Below are 20745 nucleotides of genomic sequence, written 5' to 3' on the forward strand. Positions count from 1 at the left end.
ATGTAAATTCTGAGTTTAAATTTCAGTCGAATTCCAAGTTATGAATAAATGCAACACACAATGTATGTCTCCTAGTATGTTCTATGGTATATGGGAGGTGCTCAATAAATGCTATTGTCTCCTTTTCCTTCTGGCACTGCAGATGAGCTCCAATCTCACTCAAATTCAATTCAAATCCACTACCTTTTATTGAGGATAATTCTACACTTCTCACAGATTTACTATGAAGATTAAATGAATAATGCCAGATAAATTATATTCTAAATTCCAGTGACTCCTAAAATGTGAGATATTATTAATTACAGAAATTAAAGTCAAGAAACAGTTATGGGAAAATGGCAAAGTAGGAAGCTGTATAGAGCCTGTATACAGAGCTGTATAGAAGCATAATTTTTGTATATATAGAAAAAAGTTGCTAATAATTAAAAAAATATATATAGTGTATATGGAGCCCTGGTAGCACAGTGGTTGAGAGCCTGGCTGCTAACCAAAATGTCAGCAGTTCAAATCCACCAGCCACTCCTTGGAAATCCCATGAAGCAGTCCTACTCTGTCCTATAGGGTAGCTATAAGTCAGAATCGACTCGACGGCAACAGGTTGGATTATATGTATATATGTACATTCTGTATGGATATGCACACATGAATGCACATACTTATTTCATGTATATACATACGTATTTCTTATTATACATGTGTATTACTGCATTACACATATGTAATATCTAGGTATGTATTATATATGCACACATATGTGTGAATATCTATATATTATGCTTGCCACATAAAATAAGTTCTAATATATTCTTTCTTCTACCTTTATTTTCAGAAAAAATATGTAATCAACACACACATATTATTATGTATCTATATAAACCAAACCCATTGCCATTGAGTCAGTACCTACTCATAGCAACCCTGTAGGATAGAGTAGAACTGTCCCTAAGTGTTTCCAAGGAGCAGCTGGTGGATTCAGACTGTCGACCTTTTGGTTAGCAGCCTGAGCTCTTAACCACTGTACCACCAGGGCTCCATGTATCTATATAATTATAGAATATATATTTGTTCATTGCTGTCAAGTTGATTCTGACTCAAGTGACCACATATGTGGAGTAGAACTGCTCTATAGGGTCTTCAAAGCTGTGATCTTTCAGCAGCATATCCCTGAACCTGTCTTTGAGGCACCTCTAGGAGAGTTTGAACTGCCGACATTTCGGCTAGTACTCAAGCATTTAACTATTTGTATCACAAAGGATAAACATGAACATATATATATATATATATATATATATATATATACACATATATAGTTGTTGTTGTTAGGTGCTGTTGACTCGGTTCCGACTCATAGCGACCCCACGCACAACAGAATGAAACACTGCCTGGTCCTGCGCCATCCTTTCAATCGTTGTTTTGCTTGAACTCATTGTTGCAGCCACTGTGTCAATCCACCTCATTGAGGGTCTTCCTCTTTTCCGCTGACCTGGTACTTTGCCAAGCATGATGTCCTTCTCCAGGGACTGATCCCTCCTGACAACATGTCCAAAGTATGTAAGATGCAGTCTTGCCATCCTTGCTTCTAAGGAACATTCTGATTGTACTTCTTCCAAGACAGATTTGTTCGTTCTTTTGACTAACTAAGCGTTCTTTTGGCAGTCTATGGTATGTATATTCAATATTCTTTGTCAACACCACAATTCAAAGGCATCAATTCTTTTTCAGTCATCCTTATTCATTGTCCAGCTTTCACATGCATATGATGCAATTGAAAATGCCATGGCTTGGGTCATGCGCAACTTTGTCTTCAAGGTGACATCTTTGCTCTTCACTTTAAAGAGGCCCTTTGCAGCAGATTTACCCAATGCAATGTGTCTTTTGATTTCTTGACTGCTGCTTCCATGGCTGTTGATTGTGGATCCAAGTAAAATGAAATCCTTGACATCTTCAATCTTTTCTCCATTTATCATGGCATTGCTCATTGGTCCAGTTGTGAGGATTTTTATTTTCTTTATGTTGAGGTGCAATCCATACTGAAGGCTGTGGTCTTTGATCTTCGTTAGTAAGTGCTTCAAGTCCTCTTCACTTTCAGCAAGCAGGGCTGTGTCATCTGCATAACGCAGGTTGTTAATGAGTCTTCTTCCAATCCTGATGCCCCATTCTTCTTCATATAGCCCAGCTTCTTGTATTATTTGCTCAGCATACAGATCGAATAGGTATGGTGAAAGAATACAACCCTGATACACACCTTTCCTGACTTTAAGCCAACCAGTATCCTCTTGTTCTGTCGGAACAACTCCCTCTTGATCTATGTAAAGGTTTCTCATGAGCACAATTACCGGTTCTGGAATTCCCATTCTTCGCAATGTTATCCATAACTTGTTATGATCCACACAGTCAAATGCCTTTGCATAGTCAATAAAACACAGGTAAACATCCTTCTGGTATTCTCTGCTTTCAGCCAAGATCCATCTGACATCAGTAATGGTATCCCTGGTTCCACATCCTCTTTTGAAACTGGCCTGAACTTCTGTCAGTTCCCTGTCGATATACTGCTGCAGCTGCTTTTGAATGATCTTCAGTAAAGTTTTGCTTGCGTGTTATACTAATGATATTGTTCTATAATTTCCACATTCGGTTGGATCACATTTCTTGGGAATAGGCATAAATATGGATCTCTTCTAGTCAGTTGGCCGGGAAGCTGTCTTCCATATTTCTTGGCATAGACGAGTGAGCACCTCCAGTGCTGCATCTGTTTGTCGAAACACATCAACTGATATTCCATCAATTCCTGAAGCCTTGTTTTTCGCCAATGCCTTCAGAGCAGCTTGGACTTCTCCCTTCAGTACCATCGGTTCCTGATCATATGCTGCCTCCTGAAATGGTTGGATAGCGACTAATTCTTTTTGGTATAATGATTCTCTGTATATGCATTTATTTTGTCCTCTAGTTTTATAATTTCCTATCATTTTACAATGGATTATGAAGTTAAAAATAGATTATCTTCTCTGTCACTTCATGGGAATTGAATGTACTAGCTCTCAAATCACCACTGGGGAAAAAAGAGGATAAATATGTAAAGCTTTTTTGATCAACTGCATTATACAGTTTCAGCTGTAAGTCTCTAGTACTTCAGAAAAAACCAGTGGCTCATCTTAATAGTTTTCAACGAACAACCGCTACAAATAATGTTTGTAATTGTAATCGATGCTGTATTTCCAATTTTTAATTTGGTAGCTCAAAAATATGTTGTCAATAGAAGCCAGCTTGTTCTTAAGCTGAAAATCCAAGTATTCTTAATAAAGTAAAATATTTATCCTCTGATTTTAACCTATTTGCTCTCTGCAACTCTACTGTTTGAGCTCTGGATTATTAGCAGATAAATTGACTTTTCACATTCTCATTCTAATGGAATTTGGTTTATTCTATTTTTAAATTTTATGTTCCCTATGTGGTGAGATTATATTCAATTCTGCCTACAAAAAAAAGAAATGAGAAGATTAATCCCAAAATGAAAAATCGAGATAACTCTATTAAGTTTTAAGGATATGGCATGTCTAAATGTTCATGATCATTTCCTTAACCTTAAATCCAGTAAATCTTTAATGTGCTTAGGTAGGACAGCTGCGTAAGAATTTTTTACAACTATTGTTAACTGATCATCAAAAGAAGGGTGAAGAGAGGAGTTTTCTATTTTAATAATGAAAACCTATTTCGACTGAGGTTTCCACTAGTAAACATGTACCATCACACTTTCAAAGCAATGTGCACATAAAACTGAATGTTATCATCCAATGGCACGTGGCACTGGCAAACAGAAGAAAGGCTTTACTGCAGCTGAATGGTGTTATATTTAAAAACTGCCCAAGTCTACTTATAGTCACAGGAATCCCTCGTATATTAACTTAGAGGTCTACCAGCCCAGGGTCTAAATTGTCGGAAAGAAGTATACTTATTAAAATGTCGATTGCTCAGACATATGCATACACACAAATGCACAGATTCTATTCTTCAGAATTATAAAGTACTTTTTTTTTTTTTTTACCTTTTCAAAAATTCCTTTATGTCTCTGGTAATAACCTGTCTACCAGTAGAAATATAGCAAATACTTATAGCATTCATTGAATATCATTTTTCTGCCAGATACTGATAGGGTTCACACACTTTTATTCTATTTCATATTCACAACCACCTTGTGAGAATCAAGTCGTTAACCTCATTTGATAAGTGAGAAAAAAGGTCAAGGAAGCTCAAATGTTGTACCTAAGGGCTAATAGCTGGTAATCAACAAAATCGTTGCTGAGGAGACGGCTACCAATTGTCTCCTCTGTTGAAGCTTGTTAATCAAAGCACCGCGTAATCATGTAAGCCATTCAAAGCACTGAATAAGTATTTTCCAAGGCTCATCAGAAACCCTATAATGCCTCCATATGCCTTTCTGAGTATGTTATGTATGTGTTAATATCAATACACCGTGAGAGCAGCATATGGTTCTTTGATGGAATGTAATGGAAAACGACAGACCGTTTGAAAATGCTCTATCACCAATTTCATGAATAATGCATTAGAGTAACAGGTATAATCAGTGTCATTTAAGTCGGCAGCCTCCTGAGAGACTAAGACATCATGCAAGGGAACCAATTCTCTGTTTTGATGTTTTAAATTGGTGCCTTATTTCAAATATTAATCTTTGCTATTTATTTTCTTTTGAAGCAAGGTTATATTTTTCGATGCAGACAAAACAAAAATAAGTGCCTACAGCCTTTTAATGACTGAAGTTAAGTTTGTTCCCCATCTCCATATAAGCTGAGGAAATAAAAAATAATAATAAATATTCAATGATGCACACATATTTAAACACTTAGAAAACAATAGGAACTATGATAAACTGTATTATTCAAATATTGACTGGAGAAAGAACCAAAATCCAGAAGAAACTGCCCAACAATTTTTTAATCAATGACACAAAACAAACTGAACCTGGAAACTCTCCCCATAGCAACATCAAGTTGCTATGAAACAAAACAGTCACATTCTCTCGAGAATAGAGTTATTTTTATATTTTTTAAAAGATTAATTTCACTACTGAAAAGTGAGAAAGAAACTGCTATAAAACTTTAGTGAGAAAGAAAAGATGTCACAGCTAATTATGCAATGTTCCAGCCTGTCAGAACAGCAGAAACTGAGGTTATAGAAAATGATGATGAGCCTAAAGACTTTTCCAAGAAACTCACGTTGAAGGTGCCATATTTATTTTGAAAATATTTTCGTGTCATTTCAGTCAACTCTGAAATTGAATCAGTAGTCTTTTTAGAAGTATTTAATTAGTTCATAAGCTCTGAACAATGGGTCAATTCATAAGAAGCTAATGTGTCGTTCTCAAACAGTCCTTTCTTCTCAAGTTCAAAGCTCTGTACTTTTTATATTACTCTCTATTTCCACTGGTACCATCCTATTGCCTTATCTCTGATATTCTAAGGAGGCTCTTTTTGCCTCTCAAATCTGTCATTTATCTGAACTCCCCCTTTAGACACAAACAAGTCATTAGACACTGCATTATTATATTTTAAGGATCTTTCTTTAGCATAGTGCCCAAGCGCTACATAATCACATCTTGGTATGTTTTTTCACTATTTCTGCTTCAGTAAAATTGTGAAGTTTCCAGTTTGCAGGAGCATTGGCTAACAATTCTTGCATCTATGTCTTCACTATTCCATTCAATAAAACTTAGCACGTCCTCTGTTTTTACTTCTGCCTCTTGCAGTCCTTTCAAGTTCTATTTTCTTCCACGATCTTAGATCTATTTCATACCACATTAATCAATCTCTTCTTGGAAATTTTAAACTGTAATCTGTACCACCTATGATAAAAAAATATATATATATATATATAATTTGGCACAAATATATAAATGTGATTTCCCTCTAATTTACATCCATGTAATTGACTTCTATATAAACATACTGTGAATTTCTTAAGGTCATGATTTTTTCAAAAAAATATATCAGTGTTAAACATAAAAAAGAGGTTTAATAAACTTTTTTAGCTTAGTTTGATCATTTGCTTATTTACCATTTGCCTGTCTGCTTTCTTCTAATTTTTTAAATTTACTTTTACATTAATTGCTTAATGTAAAAACTACGCACTTAAAAATTATAACAAATGTTTTCAAAAGGCTTAATAAAGTTGGAGAAATGAAACAGTTATAAGAATGCTTCAGAAATAGATAAATTGTTATTGGTTGAAGAAAACACTTTCAATAATATGAGACATTAATCAATAAATTTTAATTTTAAAAATAATTCTCTTTATTAGTTGGTCTCTAGATATTTCTGAATAAAAAAATGAAGAGGCACTTTGCCACAAATTTTATATCCACCTCTTACAGTTCTATAGGGAGGGAAATACACGAAAGTTAAGAAAGCATGGTTATTTAAGGCAGGAAAATTTCTCCTCAAGTTCTGTGTTCAAGTCCTCATGGCAAATTATTTAAAATTTTCTGAAATTAGCTTGAAAATAAGTGGTGAAAAATTAGAATTTGTTAACAGTTATTTGCTGATTTTATATATGCACTGTAAATAAATATTGTAATGGTAAGCATATCAAGGGAAATCCTGGTGGCATAGTGGTTAAGTGCTATGGCTGCTAACCAAAAGGTCAGCAGTTCGAATCTACGAGGCACTCTTTGGAAACTCTATGGGGCAGTTCTACTCTGTCCTATAGGGTCACTATGAGTCAGGATCAACTCGACGGCAGTGGGTTTGGTTTTGGATTTTAAGCATACACAGAACCAGAACAGAAGCCTCCAGGTTTGTACAATTAAAATTAATTTAAAACTGACAGAAACATCAATTCAAAGGCTTTAAGAAAACATGGCAAGCATTCTAAAATATTTTAAAGTCTGATGTTGAAATTATGTGTAATTTTATTATTTTAATTTCCTTTTTAGTGTACAAGCATTATTTCAATATAGAAATTAATAAGCATATATTTGAGTTTATTTTAGTCAAACCTGTTAGCACCTGTAACTTTTTTCAACATTACAAATTGACAGTTTCTAACTAATTTTACATTCATAACAGCATACTTCAAACACATTAGTCTAATTATTAATTCCTCAATTTGACTCATTTGTTACCCCGTCCAGTATATTCTGCAAAAATAAAAATAAACTTCCTGTCTAAACTCAGAGCAATCTCATGAGGAAATTCACTTGCACTTGAACATTTCCTCAGCTCTACTTACTGCTCTCTCAATGTTTGACTGAGGGCTCTGACTCAACTTCCATTTTCTTGATATTCCTTTTTCCTGTCTCCTTATATTACTGAATTTTTTTTATCTTTTATGTGGATTATTTTCACCCACTTCTTTTTATACAATACTTTGTAATTAATCAACATAAAACCAATTGCCATCGAGTCGATTCTGACTCATAGTGACCCTACAGGACAGAGTAGAACTGCCCCATAGGGTTTCCAAGGAACAGCTGGTACATTTGTACTGCCAACTTTTTGGTTAGCAGCTGAACTCTTAACCACTGTGCCACCAGGGCTCCTAGTGAACTTAAGGAAATAAAATGTTGCAAAAATCTGTAATCCTTTAAGGATCATTAAAAAAGCATATTCCCTTGGTATGTTCTTGTCTAATGTTCTGGATATTTATGGCCAAATTGTTGTGTGCCCCCTCCCCCGAAGGTTTATATCCATACATTATCTTTTTTAAAAATCCTTTTTTTCAAAATCAGAGTCTTCTCTTTTGTAAATGTGGTTATTTTATATTGTTTGTTTCATCCCCTCTTTGTCTACTAGCATGGATAAAGTAACATTCATTCACTGCTTCTTTTTTGATGTAAATTACCTATTCATGATTTTTACTCATTTTTAAATGGAATTTTTATAATTTTTCTGTTGATTTGTATAAGATAATTCCATATTTAGGGTAGTGCTTCTCAAATCTCAAATTCCATACAAATAGTCCCAGTTTGTGTTTGTGTTTACTGTTTCAACATAAAGATGTTTAAATTTTTAATTTAGCTGAATTTAGAATTAATCTTATTAATTGCTTCGATACAGCTACATATAGAAAATTTTTCACAGTGTAAAGAATAGTTGAATGTGTAAAGTCTAGTTTCTAGTTATTTCATACCATTAGGAATATAATCTAAGTGATATTTGCATATAGTATTTGTGTATTTGCATATAGTATTTGTATATAATACAACTTCATTTTAGTTTTAAATACTTTACCAAATATTTGAAAGAATTTACCCGGGAGAAAAGCTTGCAATTACCAATGACTTCCTTCTACAATCCCTTCTTCAAGTTGACCTGTTCGGACCCATTTATTTTATTAGTGTTTTGTCCCATTATATTTTTAATAAACAAAAATTTAAAACATACAGTAGTCCCCCTTTATGCAAAGAGGATATGTTCTGAAAGTCCCTGTGGATGCCTGAAACTGCAGATAGTATGGAACACTACACCCAGTGCTGGCCAGTGGATTCCAACTCATAGCGACCCTATAGGACAGAGTAGAACTGTCCCGTAGAGTATCCAAGGAGCGCCTGACGGACTTGAACTGCCGACGGTTGGGTTAGCAGCTGTTGCACATAACCACTAGGCCACTAGGGTTTCCCGGAACCCTATACATGCTATGTTTTGTCCTATACATATGTATGATAAAGTTTGATTTATAAATTAGGCACAATAGAGATTAGCAATAATTACTAATAATAAAATAGAACAATCATAACAATTAAAAAAAAAACAAAACTCATTGTCAATTCCAACTCATAGCAACCCTAAAGGACAGAGTAGAATTGCCCCGTAGAGTTCTCAATGAGCACCTGGTGGATTCGAATTGCTGACCCTTTGGTTAGCAGCCATAGCACTTAAACGCTACACCACTAGGGTTTATACTGTAGTAATTGTTATGGGAATGAATGTGGTCCATAGGTAGGACAAAGTGGGATGCTTGAGATTTCATCTCCCTACTCATTTAACATTTTTGGACCTAGGTTGACTACAGATAACTGAAACTGTAGAAAGGATGACAGCGGATTGGGGTGGGGGGGGTGGGGGGGGAGGAGGGTGCTACCATATTTTAATTAAAATAGGAAAAATTTCTCCCTTATGCTTCTCTTTCTAAAATTGTCTTCATTTTCTGACCTATTAATTCTTCCACTTAAACTAAATATTATCATTTTCCAACTAAATAATTTTTTTTTAATTTTTAGAAAATATAGAAATGTATTAAATATAAATATAAAACCTGTTGTTGTTAGATGCCCTCTCACTGGTTCTGACTCAGAGTGACCTAATCTATAGCAGCATGAATCACTGCCTGGTCCTGTGCCATCCTTATGTTACATTTGAGCCCATCGTTGCAGCCACTGTGTTAATCAATGTTGCTGACGGTCTTCCTCTTTTGTGATGACACTCTACTAAGCATGATGTCCTTCTCCAGGGAAAGGCCTCTTCTGATAACATGTCCAAAATATGTGAGACAAAGTCTCATCATCCTCGCAGCCTAGGAGCATTCTGGCTGTATTTCTTCCAAGACAGACTTGTTCATTCTTCTGGCAGTCCGTGGTATATTGAATATTCTTTGCCAACGCCATAATGTAAAGGTACCAATTCTCTGATCTTCCTTACTTATTGTCCAGCTTTCACATGCATATGAGGGGACTGAAAATACCATCTCTTGGGTCACGTGCATCCTGATCCTCAAAGTGACATCTTTGCTTTTCAACACTTTAAAGAGGTCTTTTGCAGCAGATTTGCCAAAGCAATACATCCTTTGATGTCTTGACTGCTGCTTCCGGGGACGTCGATTATGAATCCAAGCAAAATTAAATCCTTGACAACTTCATTATTTCCTCCATTTACCATGATGTTGCTTATTGGTCCAGCTGTGAGGATTTTTGTTCTCTTTATGTTGAGGTGCAATCTATACTGAAGGCTGTGGTCTTTGATCTTCATTAGTAAGTGCTTCAAGTCCTCTTCACTTTCAGCAAGCAAGGTTGTGTCTCCTGCATATTGCAGGTTGTTAGCGAGTCTTCCTCCAATCCTGATGCCATGTTCTTCTTCATATTGTACAGCTTCTTGGATTATTTGCTCAGCATACAGAATGAATAAATATGGTAAAAGGATACAACCCTGATGTACACCCTTCCTGATTTTTAACCATATAGTATCCCCTTGTCCGAGAAGATGGACTATATGAAGAAGAACGGGGCATTAGGGTTGGAGGAAGACTCATTAAGAACCTGCCTTATGCAGATAACACAACCTTGCTTGTGGAAGGTGAAGAGGACTTGAAGCAGTTACTGTTGAAAATCAAAGATCACAGACTTCAGCATGGATTACACCTCAACATAAAGAAAACAAAACTCCTCACAACTGGACCAATAAGCAATATCATGATAAATGGGGAAAAGATTGAAGTTGTCAAGGATTTAATTTTACTTGGATCCACAATCAACACCCATGGGAGCAGCAGTCGAGAAATCAAAAGATGCATTGCATTGGGAAAATCTGCTAAAAATGACCTCTTTAAAATGTTGAAAAGCAAAGTGTCACCTTAAAGACTAAGGTGTGCATGACCCAAGCCCTGGTGTTTTCAGTCGCCTCATATGCACGCGAAAGCTGGACAATGAATAAGGAAGACTGAAGATGAATTGACACCCTTGAATTATGGAACTGGAGAAGAGTATTGAATATACCATGGACTGACAAAAGAACGAACAAGTCTGTCTCGGAAGAATTACAACCAGAATGCTCCTTAGAAGCAAGGATGGCGAGACTACATCTCACATACTTTGGACATGTTGTCAGGAGGGATCAGTCCTTAGAGAAGGACATCAAGCTAGGTAAAGTAGATGGCCAGTGAAAAAGAGGAAGACCCTCAATGAGATGGATCGACACAGTGGCTGCAACAGTAGGCTAAAGCATAAAAGTTGTGAGGGTTGTGCAGGACCGGGCAGTTTCCTTCTGTTGTACATACAGTCACTATGAGGTAGTAACAACAACAACAATCCCCATATTCTGTTGAAACATCTATGTACAGGTTCTGCGTGAGCACAATTAAGTGTTCTGAAATTTCCATTTTTGCAACGTTTTTCACAATTTGTTATGATCCACACAGTCAAATGTTTTTTCATGGTCAATAAAACACAGGTAAACATCTTTCTGGCGTTCTCTGCTTTCAGCTAAGAGCCATCTGACATCAGCAACAATATCCCTCAATCCACAATCTCTTCTGAATCTAGCTTGAATTTCTGGCAGCTCCCTTGTGATGTACCGCCACAAAGGATTTTGAATTATCTTCAGCAAAATTTTACTTGCGTGTGATATTCATGATATTATTCGATAATTTCTGTATTCTGTTGGGTTACCTTTCTTTGGGCTGAGCACAAATATGGATCTCTTCCAATCAGTTGGCCAAGTAGCTGTCTTCCAAATTTCTTGGCATAGACAAGTGAGCACCTCCAGCACTGCATCCATTTGTTGCATCATCTCAGTTGGTATTCCAACAACTCCTGGAGCCTTGTTTTTCACCAGTGCCTTTGGTGCAGCCTGGACTTCTTTCATCAATACCATCATACTTGGTCACATACTACCTCCTGAAATAGTTGAATGTCAACCAATTATTTTTGGTATAGTGCCTGAGTATTCCTTCTTATCTTCCTTTGATACTTCCTGCATCATTCAATATTTTGCCCCAGAATTCCTCAAAATTGTAACTTGAGGCTTGAATTTTTTCTTCAGTTCTTTCAGCTTGGAAAATGTCAGTCGTCTTCTTCCCTTTCAGTTTTCTAACTCCTGGTCTTTTCACATTTCATTGTAATACTTTACTTTGTCTTCTTGATCTGTTTCTTGAAATTTTTTATTCAGCTCTTTACTTTATCATTTATTTCACCCATGTTAGTTACTCTATGTAAAGAGCAAGTTTCTGAGTTTCTTTTGACACCATTTGGTCTTTTGTTTCTTTTCTATCTTTTTAGTGATCTTTTGCTTTCTTCATTTTGATGTCCTTGATGTCACCCCACAACTTCCGTAGTCTTTGTTCATTAGTGTTCAATGAATCAAATCTATTCTTGAAATGGTTTCCTATTTCAAGTGCGATACACTCAAGACTGTATTTTGTTTCTTGTGGATTTATTTTAATTTTCTTCAGCTTTAATTTGTATTTGCTTATGACCAATTGATGGTCTGTTCTGCACTGGGCCCCAGGCCTTGTTCTGACTGATGATATTGAGCTTTTCCATTGTCTCTTTCTGCAGAAGTAGTCAATTTGATTCCTGGGTTTTCCATACAGTGACATCTACATGTATAGTCGCAGTTTATGTCATCGAAAAAAGATATTTTCAACGAATAAGTCATTCGTTTTGCAAAATGCTGTCATGCAATCTCTGGTGTCGTTTCTATCACCAAGGCCATATTTTGAAACTATTGATCCTTTTTTTTTTGTTTACAACTTTTGCATTCCAATCACCAGTAATTATTAATGCATCCTGATTACATGTTTGATCAATTTCAGACTGCGGAAGTTGGTAAAAACCTTCAGTTTCCTCATCTTTGGCTTTAGTGATTGGTACACAAATTCAAACAATAGTCTTATTAACTGGTCTTCCTTGTAGGCATATGGTTATTATTCTATTACTGACAGCATCGTACTTCAGGGTAGATCTTGAAATGTTCTTTTTGATGATGAATGCGAAGCCATTCCTCTTCAATTTATCATTCCTGGCACAACTGACTATATGATTCTTTGTTTCAAAATGCCCAATACCAGTCCATTTCAGCTCACTAATGCCTAGAATATCGATCTTTATGTGGCCCATTTCACTTCTGATGACTTCCAACTTGCCTAGATTCATACTTCATATGTTCCATGTTCCAATTATTTTTGGATGTTTGCAGCTGTTTCTTCTCATTTTGAGTCGTGCCAAATGAAAGTCCCAAAAGATTTACCCCATCCTTGTTGTTAAGGTAGACTCTATTTTGAGGAAGCAGCACTTTCCCAGTCGTATTTTGAGTGCCTTCCAACCTGAAGGGCTCATCTTCTGACACTGTATCAGACAATGTTCCACTGCTATTTATAAGGTTTTCACTGGCCAGTTTTTTTAGAAGTAGACTTCCAGGTACTTCTTCCTAGTCTGTTTTAGTGTGGAACTCTGCTGAAACCTATCCACCATGGTGAACCTGCTGATATTTGAAATACTGATGGCACAGCTTCCAGCATCACAGCAACATGCAAGCCACCACAGTATGACAAACTGACAGACATGTGGTGGAAATAAACCATACTCCCACTATGTAAGAATATTACCCTTTTTATATTTTGTTTTTCTGTACTCTTTTGCAAGTTTTGAAAACATACTTTTATTCCATATGCTTTCCAAAGTTGTTATTCCAATTAAAATAAAATGTTTTCTCTGATTGACAAATTGATTTTCAGTTTGACTAGAAGAGTTAAAAGTTGCAGTAAAATTATCTTTAAAAAGAAGACACTTCAACATATTTTAAAACAATATTAAGTGTTTTGGTACGGTTTAAGAGGAGACAGATCAGTGAAAGACAATGCAGAAATGAGTATTGGTATGTACATCTTTAATTATTGTAATACATGTAGTAAAATCGCTGGAATTCAGAGGAAGTCTATTCACAATTAGTGAGTCAATAAACACAATCGTAAGCAAATTGCTATGTTATTAATTTGATGATAAAAATTGTCTTGCATATTCATTACTGTGAATGTACTTAATTTCTTTTTATTCCTTGAAAGGCTTGAGGGAAATTGAGATTGCAAAACACTTAAAGTGCCTAAAATAAATTATATCTCGGAGTGTCTATCATTTTTGTTGAAGTCCATGGTTAAGTCTGTTTTATGACATCCTATAATTACTTTGATAATTCTATATTAAATTTAAGATGCCAATTTGGAGTGCTGAAGCAAGAAAAGGTAAAAAACAAGAGGAGAAAGAGTTGAGAAATGAAAGTTTTTAACTATATTTATGTCAAGTTTTTCTTTGTTTCATGCTTGCTGAATGAGGTTATAATGGTGTCTACTTAAGCAAATTAGTCAAAATGGTTAGCACCTGTCTTAGGTGGGGTTCTCTAAAGAAGCAAAACCAGTGAAACGTATAAATATATATATAGAGAGAGAGATTTATCTCAAGGAAATGGCTCATGTTGTCATAGAGGCTGGGAAACCCCAAGTCTGTGGGCCTGGGTCATGCTGGAGTTTTCTTCTGAATTAAGTGCTGCAGGGACTGATGAACTGAAATTCTGCAGGTAGATGGCAAGCTGCTGGCTCAGGCTACAGAAGCTAAGGAATCCAAGATCAGCAGGTAAAATGGAAGGCTACTGGCTCACAGGCTGTGGAGGCTGGTGAATCCCAACATCAGCAGGTAAGATGGCAGGCCACTGGCTCAGCTCCCAAGAACTAGAGGTCAGATGATGACTAGCTGGATGCAGGATCCAGAGCAAGCAAGTCAGCTTTGCCAGAACATCCATGTATGTATTGAAAACAAAGGGTGCTAATTGACAGTGGGACTTATCAACTCCATGTTCCATGAAGCACATCACACATGTGGGACATATCAGTCCCATGTCACATCACACTTTCTGTTTACACTTGAACCATAAAATATCTTACTCAACTTTCCAAAAATACAAATGAAATACTAAATAAACATTGCACTTGCTGGACATAATTGTTATCAGTTTTATTTAGAGTAGGCCATATCTGTCCGTGTTCCATGAAACACACCACACACGTGGGACATACCGGTCCCATGGCCTAGGAAGTGCATCATAAACTGTTTTAATCCCCCAAGTAACTCAATTAGTTGAATATTTCCGAATGCCAGTAAACATGCCTTCCCAGTAACACAAAGGACATACTTGTAAGCCTTATATTCACTATACAGAAACTAAATGTCACAAAAATTTCACACAATCACTCCTCCAGGAAGCATCGTCTCACATGAACAACTCTCAACACTTCAGTGTGGTATAGATAACTTCCTCGTGTTTTAGGCAGTTACACTAGTATCTGCCAGAATGCCAGAATGTACTAAAGTGGCTCATATGCCTGAGAATAAACCTCCAGGGACAAAAAATGTAACACTGAGGTATATATCCCATGGTCCATGAAAGGGTTAGAACTACCTTCTTCTATGACCTTTATTTCTTTTACTCTCAGCAAGCACCCCAGCTGATCATGGTTCTTTGCCTGGTGGTTTAACCCAAACCTTCATTCCTGAAAGGTTTGAGCCATTAGTAGTAGTAAGTCATGTCGGAATTGAGTTCGCTGTAGTTTTCCATTGACTTTAGTCACAGGGCATGGTAGTACTAGGAGACACCCTTAGGGATCTCCTGGATTTCAGACATACTCTTGTTTACCTCCGTTATGCAACATCAATCCAATTTACCCTTGGCAGTTAGGGTCAACACCATGCACTTGTCTTTTTGTCATACTATAGTGGCTTATGTGTTGCTGTGATGCTGGAAGCTATCCCACCGGTACTTAAAATACCAGCAGGGTGACTCATAACCAGAGTTTCAGCAGAGCTTCCAGACTAACGCAGACTAGGAAGACGGACCTGAGAGTCTACTTCTAAAAAAATTGGCCATTGAAAAACTTATGAATAGCAGTGGAACATTGTCCAATATACTGCTGAAAGATGAGATCCTCATTTTAGAAGGCACTCAAAATACAACTGTAGAAGAGCTGCCTCCTCAAAGTAGAGTTGGCCTTAATGACATGGATGGAGTAAAGGTTTCAGGAACCTTCATTTGCTGATGTAGCATGACTCAGAATGAGAAGAAATAGGTGCAAACATCAAGTAATACTCAGAACGTGGAATGTATGACATACAAATCTAGGAAAATTAAAAGTTATAAGAAAAGAGATGGAATGCATAAAAATCAATATCCTAGGTATTCGTAGCCATTTTGAATCAGACAATCATATGGTCTACTATGCTGGGAATGACAGATTGAAGAGGAATGCTGTCATATTCATCATCTAAAAAAATTCTCAAGATCATCCTAAAATAGTACCTTGTCAGAGACAGGATGATATTCACACATCTACAAGGAAGACCAGTTAATACAATTCTATTCAAAAGTACACACCAAAAACTAAGGCCAAAGATGAGGAAATTGAAGACTTTTACCAACATCTGCAGTCTGAATTTGATCGAACATGCAATCAAGATGCATTGATAATTACTGGTGATTGGAAAGTGAAAGTTGTAAACAAAGAGGAAGGATCAGTAGTTGGAGCATATGGCCTTGGTGAAAGAAATAATGCCAGAGATCGCATGATAGAATTTTGCAAGACCAGTGACTTCTTCCCTGCAAATACCTTTTTTTCAACAAAATAAATGGCTACTATACATGTGGACTTCACGAGAAGGAAAACACAGGAATCAAATCAACTACATCTGTGAAAAGAGAGGATGGAAAAACTCAATTTATCATCAGTTAAAAGAAGGCCTGGGGCCAACTGCAAAGCAGACCATCAATTGCTTGTACGCAAGTACAAACTGAAGCTGAAGAAAACTAAAATAAATCCAGGAGAACCAAAATACGACCTTAAGTACATCACACCTGAATTTGGAAACCATTTCAAGAATAGATTTGATGCATTGAACCCTAATGAATAAAGACCACCACAGGAGTTGTGGGATGTCATTGAGGACATCAAAATGAAGAAAGCATAAGATCACTAAAAAGATAGGAAAGAAACAAAAGACCAAATGAATGTTGGAATAAACTGTGAAACTTGTTCTTAAATATAGAGTATTCAAAGTGAATGGAATAAATGATGAAGTAAAAGAGCTGAACAAAAGATTTCAAGGGCAGATTAAGACGACAAAGTAAAGTATTATAATGAAATGTGCAAAGACCTGAATTTAGAAAATGAAAAGGGAAGAACATGATCGACATGTCTCTAGCTGAAAGAACTGAAGACAAAATGCAATCCTTCAGTTGCAATTTTAAAGAATTCTAGGGCAAAGTATTGAACAAGGCATTTATTGAAACTTCTCAATTGGTATTCCATCAATTCTTGAAGCCTTGTTTTTCACCAATGCCTTTAGGACCACTTGTACTTCTTTCTTTATTACTATCAGTTCTTGGTTATATGTTGCTTCCTGAAATGGCTGAATGTTGACCGATTCTTTCTGGCACAGTGACTTTGTGTATTCCTTCTATCTTCTTTTGATACTTCCTGCATCGTTCAATATTTTTCCCTAGAATTCTTTAAAATTGCAACTCAACGGTTGCATTTTTTCTTCAGTTCTTTCAGCTTGAGAAATGTTGATCGTGTTCTTCCCTTTTAGTTTTCTAAATCCAGGTCTTTGCACATTTCATTTTCATACTTCAGTGGAATCGATGTAGTGTCTCCAAGTGGGAGCATTCTTCCTTTTGGAAGTAGGATCTCTAGACTCACAGACCATAGGGTTGCAGGAACAGGAAGCAAAACTTCTGCGAGTAGGTTACTAGGGGTAATAGTGAATTTCACCACTCCCATCTTCACCCCTTGATTCCTGGCTCTGTGAATCCTGGCTATGAGAGAAATAGCACTATGTATTGTTTAGATCCTCCTGGAGAACATTGCCCCAACACTGCAAAGTGTTACCTCCTAGCTGGCACTGTGTGTCTTTAGAAGGCCATTTCATCATTCTATGAAGCCAGCTGCTTCAGGGTGATGGGAACATGCTACGACCACAGAATTCCATTATCATTTGCTATGACATGAGTCCTTTGATCCAAGGTGATGCTGTGTGGGGAACCATGATGGTGAATAAGGTATTCATGAGTCCATGGATGGTAGCTTTGGCAAAGGAATTGTGTTCAAGGAAGTCACATTCCAGAGTAAGTGTCTATCCCAGTGAGAACAAAAGGCTACACTTTCCAAGATGGAACTGGTCCATTTTAATCAACCTGCCACCAGGTTGCTGGCTGATCACCTCAAGGAATGGCGCCATATCAGGGATTCAGTGTTAGTCTCTACTGCTGGCAAATGGGACATTCAGCAGTGGCTGTAGTCAAGTTGGCCTTGGTGAGTGGAAGCCCATGTTGCTGAGCCCATGCATGGCTACCATCACTGCCACCATGTCTACTTTGTTTATGAGCTCGTTGGGCAATGATGGGAGTGGCTGGGGAAAGAGGATGACTGATTTCCAGAGAAAGTGTCATCCTGTCCACTTGATTGTTAAAATCCTCCTCTGCTTAGGTCACCCTTTGGTAAGCATTCCCATAAGACACAAATATCTTCACCTTTTTGGCCCATTCAAAGAGGTCTATCCGCATACCTCTTCCCCATACCTCCTTGTCACCAATTTTTCAGTCGTGTTCCTTCTAAGTCCCTGACCATCCAGCCAAACCATTGCCCACAGCTGATGAATCAGTATAAAATCACACATCTGGCCATTTCTCCTTATAAGCAGAGTGAACAACTAGGTGCACTGCTTGAAGTTCTGTCCATTGAGATGATTTGTCCTTTACCACTGTCCTTCAGGGAGGTCCCAGAAAGGGGCTACAGTGCTGCCTCTGTCCAATTGCAAGGAGGGCCTGCATACTGTGCAGAACCATCTGTAAACCAGGCACGAGTTCTTTTATTCCTCAGTCAACTGGTCATAGTAACTCCCCATAAGGCCATAGGTGCAGATTGGGACAGGGCAGATAATGTGACAGGAGTGGAGATCATGGGCAAGTGAGACACCTCCTCATGCAACTTACTTGTGCCTTCAGGTTCTGCTCAAGCTCCATCTTGTATATATCACTTCCATTTAATGATGCAGTGCTGCTGTGAATGACCTTATGTGGATCAGACAACGCGAAGCTCATGCTGAGTTGCTCAGGCTGCATGGTGACTTGGTGGCCCAAGGTTAAGTATTCAGTCTGTACTAAGGCCCAGTAACTAGCCGATAGCTGTTTCTTAAAAGGAGAGTAGTTATCTGCAGAGGATGGCAGGGCTTTGCTCCAAAATGCTAAGGGTCTGCACTGTGATTCACCAAAAGGGACCTGCCAAAGACTCCAAACAGCATCTCCATCTGCTACAGACACTTCAAGCACCATTGGATCAGCTGGATCATATGGCCCAAGTGACAGAGCAACTTGCATGGCAGCCTTAACCTGTTGCAGAGCCTTCTTTTGTTCTGGGATCCACTCAAAACTAGCAGCTTTTCAAGTCACTTGATAACTAGGCCAGAGTAGCACACCCAAGTGAGGAATGTTGCCTCCAAAATACAAAGAGGTCCACCAGGTGTTGTCTCTCCTTTTTAGTTGTAGAAAGGGCCAGATGTAACAACTTACACACTTTGGGATGAGTATCTCGACATGCCCTACACCTCTGGACTCCTAGAAATTTCAGAAGTGGAAGGCCCCAGAGTTTTTGTGGGATTAATTTCCCACCCTCTAACATGCAAATGTTTTACCAATAACTCCAGAGTCATTGACACTTCTTCTTTACTAGGTCCACTCAGCATAATGTCATCAATGCCATGGACCAGTGTGACATCCTGTGGAAGGGAAAGGCGATCACGGTCCCAGCCAACTAAATTATGATATAGGGCTGGAGAGCTGATATACCTCTGAGGTCAGAGAGAAAAGGTGTATTGCTGGCCTTGACAGCTGAAGGAAAATTGCTTCTGGTGTTCCTTTGAAAAAGTCTTTGGCCAGATCAATAATTTCATACCAGGTACCAGGAGATGTATCAATTTGCTTAAGCAATGAAACCACATCTGGAACAGCAGCTGCAATTGCAGTAACCACCTGGTTAAGTTTATAATAATCTACTGTCATTCTCCAAGATCCATCTGTTTTTGCACAGGCCAAATAGGTGAGTTGAATGTGAATGTGGTGGGAATCACCACCCCTGCATCCTTCAAGTCTTCATGTTCCTTGAACCATTACTCCACACACCTAATAGTCATTCCCACACATATTCCCCGGGTTTCTATTTGTACATATTAAAAAATTCAAGCAGTTCTTTTGGAGTGTAGTGTACGTCCACCCTGGGTCATACTCGGTACTTCACCTTTTAGGGCTTGCTGGGGACTTAAGTCTATTTATAGGTCTAGAAGCAAGAATGGTTGTGGGGTGGGGCTTTGGAACATTCAGTAATGTCTTATAAAGCATCTATCTCAGATGATGCCCCAGGCAATGCCCCAGGCGCCGCCTGAGGTGATATCTCAGACAAAGACTCCTCAGGTACCCCCAAACCCCACTGCCATTGAGTCAATTCCATCTCATAGCGACCCTATAGGACAGAGTAGATCTGCCCCATATGGTTTCTGAGGAGCTTCTGGTGGATTTGAACTGCCAATTTTTTGGTTAGCAGCCATGCTCTTAACCACTGTGCCACCAGGACACAGCAGTGTTAATCTCATCAGATGGAGTTGGAAAAGATAATGGTTTTACTAAAAGGGTAGCATAGCAGACAAAGATGGAGTGATCTCTTCAGATGAGAGTAAGAGGGCTTGTTCTGTCAGTAAGAATGATTCAACAGAAATTAGGGGCTTGGCATCCCCAGCTTCCTGATTATCTATCTATATATCCCCATTCCAAGTTTCAGGATCCCATTCCTTCCCAATCAATATGCTCACTTTAACTTCAGACACCATTCGAGGCTGGGAATTCAACTGACAATGTAATTCAGCCACTCTTACGATAAGACTCTGGGTTTGGTTTTTGGCAATATCAGCTCTGTTACTACAAGAAATAAGGC

The 20745-nt window shown here is 37.7% G+C and overlaps 1 pseudogene; it reads right to left on the reverse strand.

The window, feature by feature from the left end:
* LOC100659894 (ras-related protein Rab-13-like) overlaps window positions 1-19139 on the reverse strand; it is a 44415-nt pseudogene extending 25276 nt beyond the window's left edge.
* Between the last annotated feature and the right edge of the window lie 1606 nt (window positions 19140-20745).

The sequence above is a fragment of the Loxodonta africana genome, chromosome 11 (assembly GCF_030014295.1).
Source record: "Loxodonta africana isolate mLoxAfr1 chromosome 11, mLoxAfr1.hap2, whole genome shotgun sequence".
In the NCBI taxonomy this organism is placed as follows: Eukaryota; Metazoa; Chordata; class Mammalia; order Proboscidea; family Elephantidae; genus Loxodonta; species Loxodonta africana.